Here is a 14,353-nt window from a genome sequence, read left to right as displayed (position 1 = left end):
GTTCCTGGGATTAAAGGCCTCACCTTTTCTCCTCTTAACATATTGCTGGGTATTGAAGAATTTGGAGGTAATCCTCCTTTTTCATTGTCCCATTTACTCTCTGTAAAGCACCAGTTCCATTGGCAGCAAAACAGGCCCAGAGCATAATACTACCAAATCCATGCTTGACGGTAGGAATGGTGTTCCTGGGATTAAAGGCCTCACCTTTTCTCCTCTTAACATATTGCTGGGTATTGTGGCCAAACAGCTACACTTTTGTTTCATCTGACATCACATGGACAAATATAAGACCTTCTGGAGGAAAGTTCTGTGGTCAGATTACCACAAATGTAGGTATCGATCCGATACCAAGTAGTTACAGTATCATACATTGGTCATATTCAAAGTCCTCATGTGTCCAGGGACGTATTTCCTGAGTTTATAAACATAATGTAAATTTTTTTAAAAGGAAAAAAGATTTTGTGATGATAAAAAATATTGATGTAATCATAGTAAAATCGACTAGATACGCTCCTGTACTTGGTATCATTACAGTGGATCCACCCATGGCATTTGTTTACATTCTGTTCGCGGTTAGCTATCGTATCCTCCTACGGTGTGTAGTGAAGCATGTTTAGCTATTCCTCGTCCTGCAGTGATAATGATACTTGTAAGAAACTCTATTTGTCGCCATGGAGGCGAGGATTAGTGATTTAGAAGTAGCTAAAACACTGTGTTTCAGTGTTATAGTTTCACCTTTATTGTCAGTTTTTAGACCAATTTGCGTCCGTTATCCCTTTTCTGTCTACACACTGTGTCTGCACCATTTGATTGGCAGCAGTTAACGGGTTATGTTTAAAAGCTCATACCAGCATTCTTCCCTGCTTGGCACTCAGCATCAAGGGTTGGAATTGGGGGTTAAATCACCAAAAATGATTCCCGGGCGCGGCCCACTGCTCCCCTCACCTCCCAGGGGGTGATCAAGGGGATGGGTCAAATGCAGAGGACACATTTCATTACACCTAGTGTGTGTGTGACAATCATTGGTACTTTAACTTAACTTTATCTTCACACATACAAACTGTAGCACACAAAAAAGCACATTTAATAAAAAAAAACGTTATGATGGTCTTACCTTTACTTATAAATGAAGTCCATGCGCCGCTCCTTCTGAACAAAAGCATTGATGACTTGTTTATAGAAGTCTTCCTTATCATTCTTCAGTTTTAAAAGTCTCTCTGTCTCGATGGAGATCTTCCTTTAATTATTACCTCCTGCTTCGATTGAAAGTCCAGTTTAGAAAACTGTTTCATCATGGAGGATTACATATCTAAAATAAAAGTCCAGGCGATCGCTAACTGTTGCTGCTTGTTGTCACTTCTTCTGCAGCCGAGTAGTCGCAAAAATGATCGCTGGGATCACTAGCGCCCCCTACCACCATGAGGCGGGATTACTGCGGGCCTCAGCCAGTGCGTCTTCGCAGCCGTTTTATGATTGCTCAGCACAAGAAATACGTTACACACTACAGTTGTTGACAAAATACACCGTACATTATATACCTCAGCTAACTAAACTATGGAAATGTATAATATAATTCATATAGCAATACGGTCTCACTGCACAGCAGGCCAGCAGTTAGCCGAGTCATTGCGCAATCCATGGGGAGGCTCAACTGGCTGCTGCCTCACCGCAAGTCTCTTCTCAGTATTTGAACGGCAAATGTGAAAATTCAGCGATTTTGAATAAAAAGAATCTAAAACTGGTGAAGTTAAATGGAAAATAACTTTATAGTATAATCACTGGATACATATAACAATTTAATTACTTTTTTTTCTTTTTACATTTTTTTTCTTTCCATGATGGCACGTGAGGCCCCGCCTCACCTGCCTCCCCTGACTGCACGTCACTGGCTTGTAAGTACTCCGTGATTGTGCGCTGCCGAACATGCTCCTCTGTTCGTAAAACCAGCAATGCCATGACGTGACGACGCGGCGTAATGCCCGGGAACCGGTACATTTCCAACAGAGTATAGTACCGTTTTTGATTCATTAGTACCGTGATACTATACTAGTACCGGTATACCGTACAACCTACTCAGTGGATTAGTGGTTAGAGTGTCCGCCCTGAGATCGGTAGTTCGTGAGTTCAAACCCCGACCGAGTCATACCAAAGACTATAAAAATGGGACCCATTACCTCCCTGCTTGGCACTCAGCATCAAGGTTTGGAATTGGGGGTTGAATCACCAAAAATGATTCCCGGGCGCGGCCACCGCTGCTGCTCACTGCTCCCCTCACCTCCCAGGGGGTGATCAAGGGTGATGGGTCAAATGCAGAGAATAATTCCACCACACCTCGTGTGTGTGTGACAATCATTGGTACTTTAACTTTAACTTTTTAATATGTATATGCTATTTTCAGGTTAAAACCGTATTGTTTACATGTTTTGTGGCCTAAAGATGCAAACAAACAACAAAGACGGGTCTCAAAGTATGGAAAAATAACAAACAAATTTCCGTTGACTTCTCACGGGTCTTTTTTATGATTACGGGTCGTTTTTGCAGCTGAGTGTGAAGAGGAATTAATTTGACGGCTGTACGTGAAACTTTCCAAAAATGCAAAGACTAGTAGCTCGCCTTTTTTTTTTTTTTTTTTGCCAAGTGAGCGTTGTGTAAACATGCTGTTTGTTCGCCAAACTAGTGACGTCATGCTATTGTTTGCGAGACAGGGGCGGTTTCTCTAATGGAATTCGGCACTCTTCACTTCACTCTTCCCATTAAATGTATTTTTGTTGTGAAGGAATTCCTAATTATAACCATTCCAAATTCAAAATGATCTTTGCTAATGTTAGTAAAATTCCTAAAATGCAAACATTAGCATGTTAGCATACTAACACATTGTTTACTTACTCATTTGATATTAATGTATTTACTTATTTATTTATTCACTGTTGTGTTACAAATAAACAACAAACAAATGGGTTATGATACGAAAAGGGGTGGGATTACATAAGCTCTGCTTCCTTTTACTCCTTTTTGGACATGCTGTAATAAATCAACTGTAAATATGTGATGTATTACAATGTAATTGTATTGTATGCATGTTCGAAAAACTGAAACTTTTTTAGCTATGTTTGCATGTACGTCAAATGCTAAGTTGGCATGCTAATGTTAGAATACTAATTTTTCTTTAGCTAACTTTAAAGTTAAAGTACCAATGATTGTCACACACACACTAGGTGTGGCGAAATTATTCTCTGCATTTGACCCATCACCCTTGATCACCCCCTGGGAGGTGAGGGGAGCAGTGGGCAGCAGCGGTGGCCGCGCCCGGGAATCATTTTTGGTGCTTTAACCCCCAATTCCAACCCTTGATGCTGATAAAAGTATATGCCTCAGAGTCAGATATTTTGCCACTTAAAACATGTTAACTGTTAGCAGGTTAATGTTAGCATGCTAGCTTTTTTGGCTAATTCTGCAGCTCCACACGTCAGAGTCATATATTTTAGCACTCGTCGCATGTTTATTTAAGCATGCTAGCTTTTTTTAAACTAATTTTGCAGGCATACACCTCAAAGTAAGATATTTTGGCACTGGGCTCATGTTACCGTTAGCATGCTAGCTTCTTTTTTAGCTATTTTTGCAGGTATACACCTCAGAGTCATATAACTTGAGACACTGTTAGAACGGTAATGTTAGCATGTCAACCTTTTTTTTGACATTTTTGCAGCTATACACCTCAGAGTCATATATTTTGGCACTTGACACATGTTAACTGTTAGCATGCTAACATTAGCATGCAAGTTTAACATGTAGACACCTCACAGTCAGATATTTTAGCCCTTGGTGCATGTTAACTGTTAGCATGCTAATTTTAACATGGTAGCTTTTTGGATAATTGTGTGGGTATACAACTACAGTCATATATTTTGGCACTTGACACATGTTAACTGTTAGCATGCTAACATTAGCATGCACGTTTTACATGTATACACCTCACAGTCAGCTGTTTTAGCCCTTGATGCATGTTAACTGTTAGCATGCGAATTTTAACATGGTATCTTTTTGGATAATTTTGTGGGTATACAACTACAGTCATATATTTTGGCACTTGACTCATGTTAACTGTTAGCATGCTAACATTAGCATGCACGTTTTACATTTATACATCTCACAGTCAGATATTTTAGCCCTTGATGCATGTTAACTGTTAGCATGCTAATTTTATCATGGTAGCTTTTTGGATACTTGTGTGGGTATACAACTACAGTCATATATGTTGGCACTTGACACATGTTAACTGTTAGCATGCTAACATTAGCATGCAATTTACATGTATACACCTCACAGTCAGATATTTTAGCCCTTGTTGCATGTTAACGGTTTGCATGCTCATTTTATCATGGTAGCTTTTTCGATAATTGTGTGGGTATACAACTACAGTCATATATTTTGGCACTTGACACATGTTTATTGTTAGAATGGTCACATCAGCTAGCTTATTTGACTAATTTTGCAGAGAAGATGTTTTGGCACTGGACTCATGTTAACTGTTAGCCCGTTAGGGTTAGCATATTAGCTTGCTAAAATCAGCATGTTAACTTTTTTAGCTATTTTTGCAGCTATAATGTACACTTAATAGTCATATATTTTGGCACTTGATGCATGCTTGCTGTTAAAATGGTAATGTTAGCATGTTAGCTTTTCTTTTTAGCTATTTTAACTATGCAGGGGTATATCTCAGAGTCATATTTTGGGACTAGACCCATGCAAACTGTTGATAATGCTATTGTCAACATTAGCATGCTAGTGTTTCAATGCTATGATTTTAGTTAATCTTTTTAATTTGGATTATGATTACTTTTAGGATTATTTAATTTTTTGGTTTTGCCTTCTTGTGATTTTCTGTACAGCGCTTTGAAATGCCTTGTGTACAAATTGTGTGCTATGAATAAACGTGCCTTTCCGTGTTAGCTTTTGTAGCTCGTTTTGCAGGCATACGCCTAAGTGTCAGATTTTTTTGTTACCTGACGCTATCTGGCTAGTGCGCTAACTGCTATTACAGTTCGACTTTGGCAATAAATGAAATGTAGTTATTGCCGCAAATTCTGTTATGTTTACTGTGATAATTTTGCTCATATGTTATACCATGAATCAGTGATGTGCGCTGAGGTTCATGGCTGGTGAGGCACTGACTTCATCACAGTCAGATTTACAAACATATGAACCCTAAAGAGTATCTTATTCACCATTTGATTGGCAGCAGTTAACGGGTTATGTTTAAAAGCTCATACCAGCATTCTTCCCTGCTTGGCACTCAGCATCAAGGGTTGGAATTGGGGGTTAAATCACCAAACATGATTCCCGGTCGCAGCGCCGCTGCTGCCCACTGCTCCCCTCACTTCCCAGAGGTTTAGCAAGGGGATGGGTCAAATGCAGAGGACAAATTTCACCACACCTAGTGTGTGTGTGAGACAATCATTGGTACTTTAATTTGACTTTAACTTTACACATACAAACTGTAGCACACAAAAAAGCACATTTAATAAAAAAAAACGTTATTATGGTCTTACCTTTACTTATAAATGAAGTCCATGCGCCGCTGTTGTGCCGGATAATGCACCCCCGCCGTAGAATGCACCCCCTGACGGGAGTGTTATATCAACTAAAGCCCACACTTAAAGTTTCCACGTGCAAGATTTAATCTATTTAAAAAAGTTAATTAATAAGAAGCCAAAAGTGCAAAAACAATAATGTTTGTGTTGGAGGAGTTGTGAATGAATGAAATATGAAATCCATGCTGCAGTCTGCAGGTGTACCTAATGTTGTGGCCCAGCAGCGACTGCAGCACGGATTTCATATTTCAGTCATTCACAACTCCTCCAACACCTCTGTTTGCTGAATGTATAGATCAAATACAAATCTGACAAATAGGAATGAGTTTGGACAACTACACGCACACGTCAAGAAATGCAGTGTACCTCGCATCAAGGATGCCCTCGTACTCTTCCAGCTGTCGCATGAAACTTGCGTTCGGTCGTGTGATGCTCCTCTTTTCCTTGACAAAGTTGTATGCCTTCTCTAGTGACCAGCCGAACTCTTTCATTGCATAAGCAATGACTGCGGAGGCGGATCGGCTGATGCCCATCCGTGCTGCAGTCTGCAGGTGTACCTAATGTTGTAGCCCAGCAGTCATTCACAACTCCTCCAACACGAACATTATTGTTTTTGCACTTTTTGGCTTCTTATTAAATAACTTTTTTAAATAGATTCAATCTTGCACGTGGAAACTTTAAGTGTGGGCTTTAGTTGATATAACACTCCCGTCAGGGGGTGCATTCTACGGCGGGGGTGCATTATTTGGCACAACTCTACCACCATGAGGCGGGATTACTGCGTGCCTCACACAGTGCGTCTTCGCAGCCGTTTTATGATTGCTCAGCACAAGAAATACGTTACACACATACAGTTGTTGACAAAATACACTGTACATTATATACCTCAGCTAACTAAACTATGGAAATGTGTAATATAATTCATATAGCAATACGGTCTCACTGCACAGCAGGCCAGCAGTTAGCCGAGTCATTGCGCAATCCATGGTGAGGCTCAACTCAGTGACGTGCCTCAACTGGCTGCTGATCACCGCAAGTCTCTTCTCAGTATTTGAACGGTAAATGTGAAAATTCAGCGATTTTGAATAAAAATAACCTAAAACTGGTGAAGTTAAACGGAAAATAACTTTATATTATATTCATTGGATACATATAACAATTTAATGAATTTTTTTTCTTTTTACATTTTTCTTCTTTCCATGATGGCATGTGAGGCCCCGCCTCACCTGCCTCCCCTGACTGCACGTCACTGCCATGAATTGATTTCCGACTTAAACAAGTTGAAAAACTTTTTCGGGTGTTACCAGTGGTCAATTGTACGGAATATGTACTGTACTGTGCAATCTACTAATACAAATTTCAATCAATCAATCAATCAATCAATCGATGTGCACTGTCCTAATCAAATAAAGTCATAAAATTCGGTTTTCTTTCTAAAACAAATCACTCTTAATTGGTGTCCCTGTGTTTTCACTCAGTAGAATAACACATTAACCCCCCTGTAAAATATGCAATATTCCACAAGTCACATGGTCAACAGGAAGTTGCACCATTCGCATCCCTTGCAGGCCATGGGAAGGACAAAAGTCAGTTCACTGGTTTATTTTTCTGTGTATTTTAGTATATTTCAATAATGACTGCGTTTTTAAATCCGAACACAGTCCCGTCACCTTGATTATTATTTTAATTTGTACTTAGAGTCAACATTCTATTATCATGTGGTTATATTTAATTATTTTTTTTATTCTATGCTTACTCCTGTTACTTTTAGTCCTGTTACTCAAATCTCCAGCTTGTTATAATGATAAAAAAAATGTCTATATTTCTCAGTGTTATGTTTTTTATTTATTATTTTTCGCACTCAGGTTATTCAGTGCCGAGGTTCTTAACCTTTTTGCCCGGGACCCACGCTAATATTAACTCTGAATTAGTAATCTTACTCTTGATTTTAATCACGTTTAATCATTATAGCTAACTTACTTAACAACCTTTGACCTATAGTTATTATTTATTCAAAACATAAACCTTAGGTTTAGGTCAGGCTGATTAGAAAAATAAGTACTATCCGAATATACTGCATAAGAAAGGACTCGTAAATAACATATTAAAAATAGATTTAAATACAAATACACTATATTGCCAAAAGTGTTTGGTCACCTGTCTTGACTCACATATGAACTTGAAGTGCCATCCCATTCCTAACCAATAGGGTTCAATATGATGTCGGCCCACCTCTTGCAGCTATTACAGCTTCAACTCTACTGGGAAGGCTGTCCACAAGGTTGCGGAGTGTGTTTATAGGAATTTTCCACCATTCTTCCAAAAGCGCATTGGTGAGGTCACACACTGATGTCGGTGGAGAAGGCCTGGCTCTCAGTCTCCGTTCTAATTCATCCCAAAGGTGTTCTATCGGGTTCAGGTCAGGACTCTGTGCAGGCCAGTCAAGTTCATCCCCACTAGACTCTGTCGTCCATGTCTTTATGGACCTTGCTTTGTGCACTGGTGCACAGTCATGTTGGAAGAGGAAGGGGCCCGCTCCAAACTGTTCCCACAAGGTTGGGAGCATGGAATTGTCCAAAATGTTTTGGTATCCTGGAGCATTCAAAGTTCCTTTTACTGGAACTAAGGGGCCAAGCACAAGTACAGAGCGCCAATAAACCTTAAAGGCACTGCCTTTGCGTGCCGGCCCAATCTCATAATATCTACGGTTTTTCACACCCACAAGTGAATGCCACGCATATGTAGTCAACAGCCATACAGATCACACTGAGGGTGGCCGTATAAACAACTTTAACACTGTTACAAATATGCGCCACACTGTGAACCCACACCAAACAAGAATGACAAACACATTTCGGGAGAACATCCGCACTGTAACACAACATAAACACAACAGAACAAATACCCAGAACCCCTTGCAGCACTAACTCTTCCGGGACGCTACAATATAACTTCCATAACTTGAGTTGATTTATTTTGGAAAACCTTGTTACATTGTTTAATGCATCCAGCGGGGGGCATCACAACAAAATTAGGCATAATAATGTGTTAATTCCATGACTGTATACAGTATATCGGTATCGGTTGATATCGGAATCGGTAATTAAGAGTTGAACAATATCGGAATATCTGATATCGGCGAAAAAGCCATTATCGGACATCTCTAATATAGTGTATGTTGTGCTAAAATTAAAAAATCTAAAATAATAATGAATATATTTCTAAACTAAACTGTCAATAAAATATCAAGTCCATCCATCCATCCATCTTCTTCCACTTATCCGAGGTCGGGTCGCGGGGACAGCAGCCTAAGCAGGGAAGCCCAGATTTCCCTCTCCCCAGCCACTTCGTCCAGCTCCTCCCGGGGGATCCCGAGGCGTTCCCAGGCCAGCCGGGAGACATAGTCTTCCCAACGTGTCCTGGGTCTTCCTCGTGGCCTCCTACCGGTCGGACATGCCCTAAACACCTCCTTAGGGAGGCGCTCGGGTGGCATCCTGACCAGATGCCCGAACCACCTCATCTGGCTCCTCTCGATGCGGAGGAGCAGCGGCTTTACTTTGAGCTCCCCCCGGATGACAGAGCTTCTCACCCTTTCTCTAAGGGAGAGCCCCGCCACCCGGCGGAGGAAACTCATTTCGGCCGCTTGTACCCGTGATCTTGTCCTTTCGGTCATAACCCAAAGCTCATGACCATAGGTGAGGATGGGAACGTAGATCGACCGGTAAATTGAGAGCTTTGCCTTCCGGCTCAGCTCCTTCTTCACCACAACGGATCGATACAGCGTCCGCATTACTGAAGACGCCGCACCGATCCGCCTGTCGATCTCACGATCCACTCTTCCCTCACTCGTGAACAAGACTCCGAGGTACTTGAACTCCTCCACTTGGGGCAAGATCTCCTCCCCAACCCGGAGATGGCACTCCACCCTTTTCCGGGCGAGAACCATGGACTCGGACTTGGAGGTGCTGATTCTCATCCCAGTCGCTTCACACTCAGCTGCGAACCGATCCAGTGAGAGCTGAAGATCCTGGCCAGATGAAGCCATCAGGACCAAATCATCTGCAAAATATCAAGTGCAAATTAAAATAAAGCTTCACCACTTTAGTCATAAGTTTGGCGCTTAAAAAATGTATCTATGACTTAAGCGCCAGACTTCTTCCATTTGTGCCACACTGTCATTACTGCCCCGAGTGGTGTAAAAGTGTATTACAACGGAGCACCGCTGCAGCCCATGTGGACCGCAGCTGAGAAACAGATGCTTTTTGACGGGCCTATAGGGGGCGCTGGCGGCCCAACACTGCCTCAGAGCACTGTAGATGGAAGTAAAATATCAGACCCTATGTAGCGTGTTGTCTTTAATCGTAAGCTATTTAAGTGGACACTCCAAACTAATTGCTCAATCTTTCTTCCTTCACGCCGCCGAGGGACACCGCGTTTATTTGTGCTGCAAATGACCGTGCAGAGGTTTACTTGTGTTTTTCCAAACGTCTTCTCTGGACACACACACACACACACACACACGGTATTTGAAGCACTTGAGATGAGATTGTGTCGGGAGGAGCCAAGTTGGACAGGATGTTTGTCGTCTGACGTTAAAGCAAACACACCATCATGTTAAACACCCCGGCCGCATTCCCTCACGTAAACAATCTATGCTTTCCATTATGATTTGATGTCCCCCGGCCTGGAAAGTGCAGTCTCGTTTGTCCTCATGAATGCTTATTAGATTAAATTGGAGTGCGAGCCGTTATCTAAGCACATCTTGTTTCCATTCTGCGGCGTTCTCAAAGATGAAAATATAAAGACAGAAAGTGTGTTCATGATAGGAGTGATTATTCATTAGCTCGCCTCAGTTTGTGTTAGTTACTCATTACGTGGGCTGATTAGTGACTGAATATACATTCCATGTCCTTACACACTTGAACACAAGAATGTGTGTTAAAAGCAGCATTTCCTAAATCAGGTTTATATTCAAGAGTCCAAGGGGTCAGGGGCCAGACGCCAACATTTGGATGTTTCGTCCATTCATTATTTGCAAAGTAAAAAACATCGGCTTTCACACTGCACTGTCAACAAATTCATTATTCTGCCTTGGCTATTCGTTTCCAGCGTGTGCAGCCAGACAGATAGTGAACAGAATGAAGAAACAGAAGCTCCAGAAGTTTTGTTGATTGATGTTCCTTCTTTTGGATTATTTTCCTTCCTCGGTTTTATTTCTTTGCACATCTTCCTTCATTTAAGTTTGTAAGACTGAAATTATATACAAAAGTACAATGTCTATTGTGTATATTACAAACCCCGTTTCCATATGAGTTGGGAAATTGTGTTAGATGTAAATATAAACGAAATACAATGATTTGCAAATCCCTTTCAACCCATATTCAGTTTAATATGCTACAAAGACAAGATATTTGATGTTCAAACTCATAAACTTTATTCTTTTTTTGCAAATAATAATTAACTTAGAATTTCATGGCTGCAACACGTGCCAAAGTAGTTGGGAAAGAACATGTTCACCACTGTGTTACATGGCCTTTCCTTTTAACAACACTCAGTAAACGTTTGGGAACTGAGGAGACACATTTTTAAGCTTCTTTCCCATTCTTGCTTGATGTACAGCTTAAGTTGTTCAACAGTCCAGGGTCTTCGTTGTGGTATTTTAGGCTTCATAATGCGCCACACATTTTCAATGGGAGACAGGTCTGGACTACAGGCAGGTCAGTCTAGTACCCGCACTCTTTTACTATGAAGCCACGTTGATGTAACACGTGGCTTGGCATTGTCTTGCTGAAATAAGCAGGGGCGTCCATGGTAACGTTGCTTGGATGGCAACATATGTTGCCCCAAAACCTGTATGTACCTTTCAGCATTAATGGCGCCTTCACAGATGTGTAAGTTACCCATGTCTTGGGCACTACTACACCCCCATACCATCACAGATGCTGTCTTTTCAACTTTGCGCCTATAACAATCCGGATGGTTCTTTTCCTCTTTGGTCCGGAGGACACAACGTCCACAGTTTCCAAAAACAATTTGAAATGTGGACTAGTCAGACCACAGAACACTTTTCCACTTTGTAGCAGTCCATCTTAGATGAGCTCAGGCCCAGCGAAGCCGACGGCGTTTCTGGGTGTTGTTGATAAACGGTTTTCGCTTTGCATAGGAGAATTTTAACTTGCACTTACAGATGTAGCGACCAACTGTAGTTACTGACAGTGGGTTTCTGAATTGTTCCTGAGCTCATGTGGTGATATCCTTTACACACTGATGTCGCTTCTTGATGCAGTACAGCCTGAGGGATCGAAGGTCACGGGCTTAGCTGCTTACGTGCAGTGATTTCTCTAGATTCTCTGAACCCTTTGATGATATTACGGACCGTAGATGGTGAAATCCCTAAATTCCTTGCAATAGTTGGTTGAGAAAGGTTTTTCTTAAACTGTTCAACAATTTGCTCACGCATTTGTTGACAAAGTGGTGACCTTCACCCCATCCTTGTTTGTGAATGACTGAGCATTTCATGGGATCTACTTTTATACCCAATCATGGCACCCACCTGTTCCCAATTAGCCTGTTCACCTGTGGGATGTTCCAAATAAGTGTTTGATGAGCATTCCTCAACTTTATCAGTATTTATTGCCACCTTTCCCAACTTCTTTGTCACGTGTTGCTGACATCAAATTCTAAAGTTAATGATTATTTGCAACAAAAAAAAAAGTTTATCAGTTTGAACATCAAATATGTTGTCTTTGTAGCATATTCAACTGAAAATGGGTTGAAAATGATTTGCAAATCTTTGTATTCCGTTTATATTTACATCTAACACAATTTCCCAACTCATATGGAAACGGGGTGTGTACATCAATAATGTCTATTGTAGGGTTGTACGGTATACCGGTATTAGTATAGTACCGCGATACTATCCATCCATCCATTTTCTACCGCTTATTCCCTTTGGGGTCGCGGGGAATCATATTTAGTACTCTAAAAAGCACCGGTTCCCCCTCCCATCGTTGTCACGTCGTGACATTGTTGGTTCACGAGCAGAGGAGCATGTTCGGCAGCGCACCATCACAGAGTACTTACAAGCAGACACAGTGTGTAGACAGAAAAGGGAGAATGGACGCATTTTCGCTTAAATACTAAAGATAAAGGTGAAGCTATAACACTGAAACGCCCTCAGGAAGAGGTGCTTTAAGACATGGCTAAAGTCCATCCGCAGTCTGCAATGTTGTAGCTACTTCTAAATCACTAATCCTTGTTTCCATGGCGACAAATAAAGTACGTTTCTTACAAGTACCATTATCACTGCAGGATGAGGAATAGCTAAACATGCTTCACTACACACCGTAGGAGGATACAATAGCTCACCGGCATCACAATGTAAAGACACAACATCGGTGGATCTACACCTAACATCCACTGTAATGATACCAAGTACAGGAGCATATCTAGTTGATACTACTATGATTACATCGATATTTCTTAGCATCGCAAAATCTTTTTTCGTTTTTTTTTTAAATGTACTGTATGTTATGTTTGTAAACTCAGGAAATATGTCCCTGGACACATGAGGACTTTGAATATGACCAATGTATGATACTGTAACTACTTGGTATCGGATCGATACCTAAATTTGTGGTATAATCCAAAACTAAACTATCAAAACAACAGAAGAATAAGTGATTATTACATTTTAACAGAACATGTTAAAAGAGAAAGTAAGCAGATATTAACAGTAAATGAACAAGTAGATTAATAATTCATTTTCTACCACTTGTCCTGAATAATTTTGACAAAATAATTGAATTGAAAATGACACAATATGTTACTGCATATGTCAGCAGACTAAATTAGGAGCCTTTGTTTGTCCATCCATCCATTTTCTACCGCTTATTCCCTTTGGGGTCGCGGGGGGGCGCTGGAGCCTATCTCAGCTACAATCGGGCGGAAGGCGGGGTACACCCTGGACAAGTCGCCACCTCATCGCAGGGCCAACACAGATAGTTTACTTCCTAATAAAAGACAAGTTGTCTTGTAAGTTCACTATTTTATTTAAGGACAAACTTGCAATAGGAAACATATGTTTAATGTACCGTAAGACATTTTGTTAAAATAAAGCCAATAATGCTATTTTTTGTGGTCCCCTTTATTTAGAAAAGTATCAAAGTATCGAAATACACCTCACAGTCACAGTCAGATATTTTAGCCCTTGATGCATGTTAACTGTTAGCATTCTAATTTTAGCATGGTAGCTTTTTGGATAATTGTGTTTACTAAAATTAATCAGTAGAAATAAAATATAAAATATCCATTAAAAAAAAAACAGTAAAAAGGAATTTAAAAAAAACAACCATACACATTCTCTGTCTTGCGTATTATTTTGAAATTGATTGAGTACATCTACACTACCGTTCAAAAGTTTGGGGTCACCCAAACAATTTTGTGTTTTCCATGAAAAGTCACACTTATTCACCACCATACGTTGTGAAATGAATAGAAAATAGAGTCAAGACATTGACAAAGTTAGAAATAATGATTTGTATTTGAAAAAAGATTTTTTTTACATCAAACTTTGCTTTCGTCAAAGAATCCTCCATTTGCAGCAATTACAGCATTGCAGACCTTTGGCATTCTAGCTGTTAATTTGTTGAGGTAATCTGGAGAAATTGCACCCCACGCTTCTAGAAGCAGCTCCCACAAGTTGGATTGGTTGGATGGGCACTTCTTGCGTACCATACGGTCAAGCTGCTCCCACAACAGCT

At 40.6% G+C, this 14,353-nt stretch overlaps 1 protein-coding gene across 3 annotated transcripts in view; it reads left to right on the top strand.

Moving 5' to 3' along the window:
- tnfrsfa (tumor necrosis factor receptor superfamily, member a) overlaps positions 1-14,353 on the top strand; it is a 110,007-nt gene that overhangs the window by 33,889 nt on the left and 61,765 nt on the right. The window lies entirely within an intron of this gene.

Source organism: Nerophis lumbriciformis, linkage group LG39 (genome assembly GCF_033978685.3).
Source record: "Nerophis lumbriciformis linkage group LG39, RoL_Nlum_v2.1, whole genome shotgun sequence".
NCBI classification, from domain to species: domain Eukaryota; kingdom Metazoa; phylum Chordata; class Actinopteri; order Syngnathiformes; family Syngnathidae; genus Nerophis; species Nerophis lumbriciformis.
This window is presented reverse-complemented; position numbering and strand designations above follow the sequence as displayed.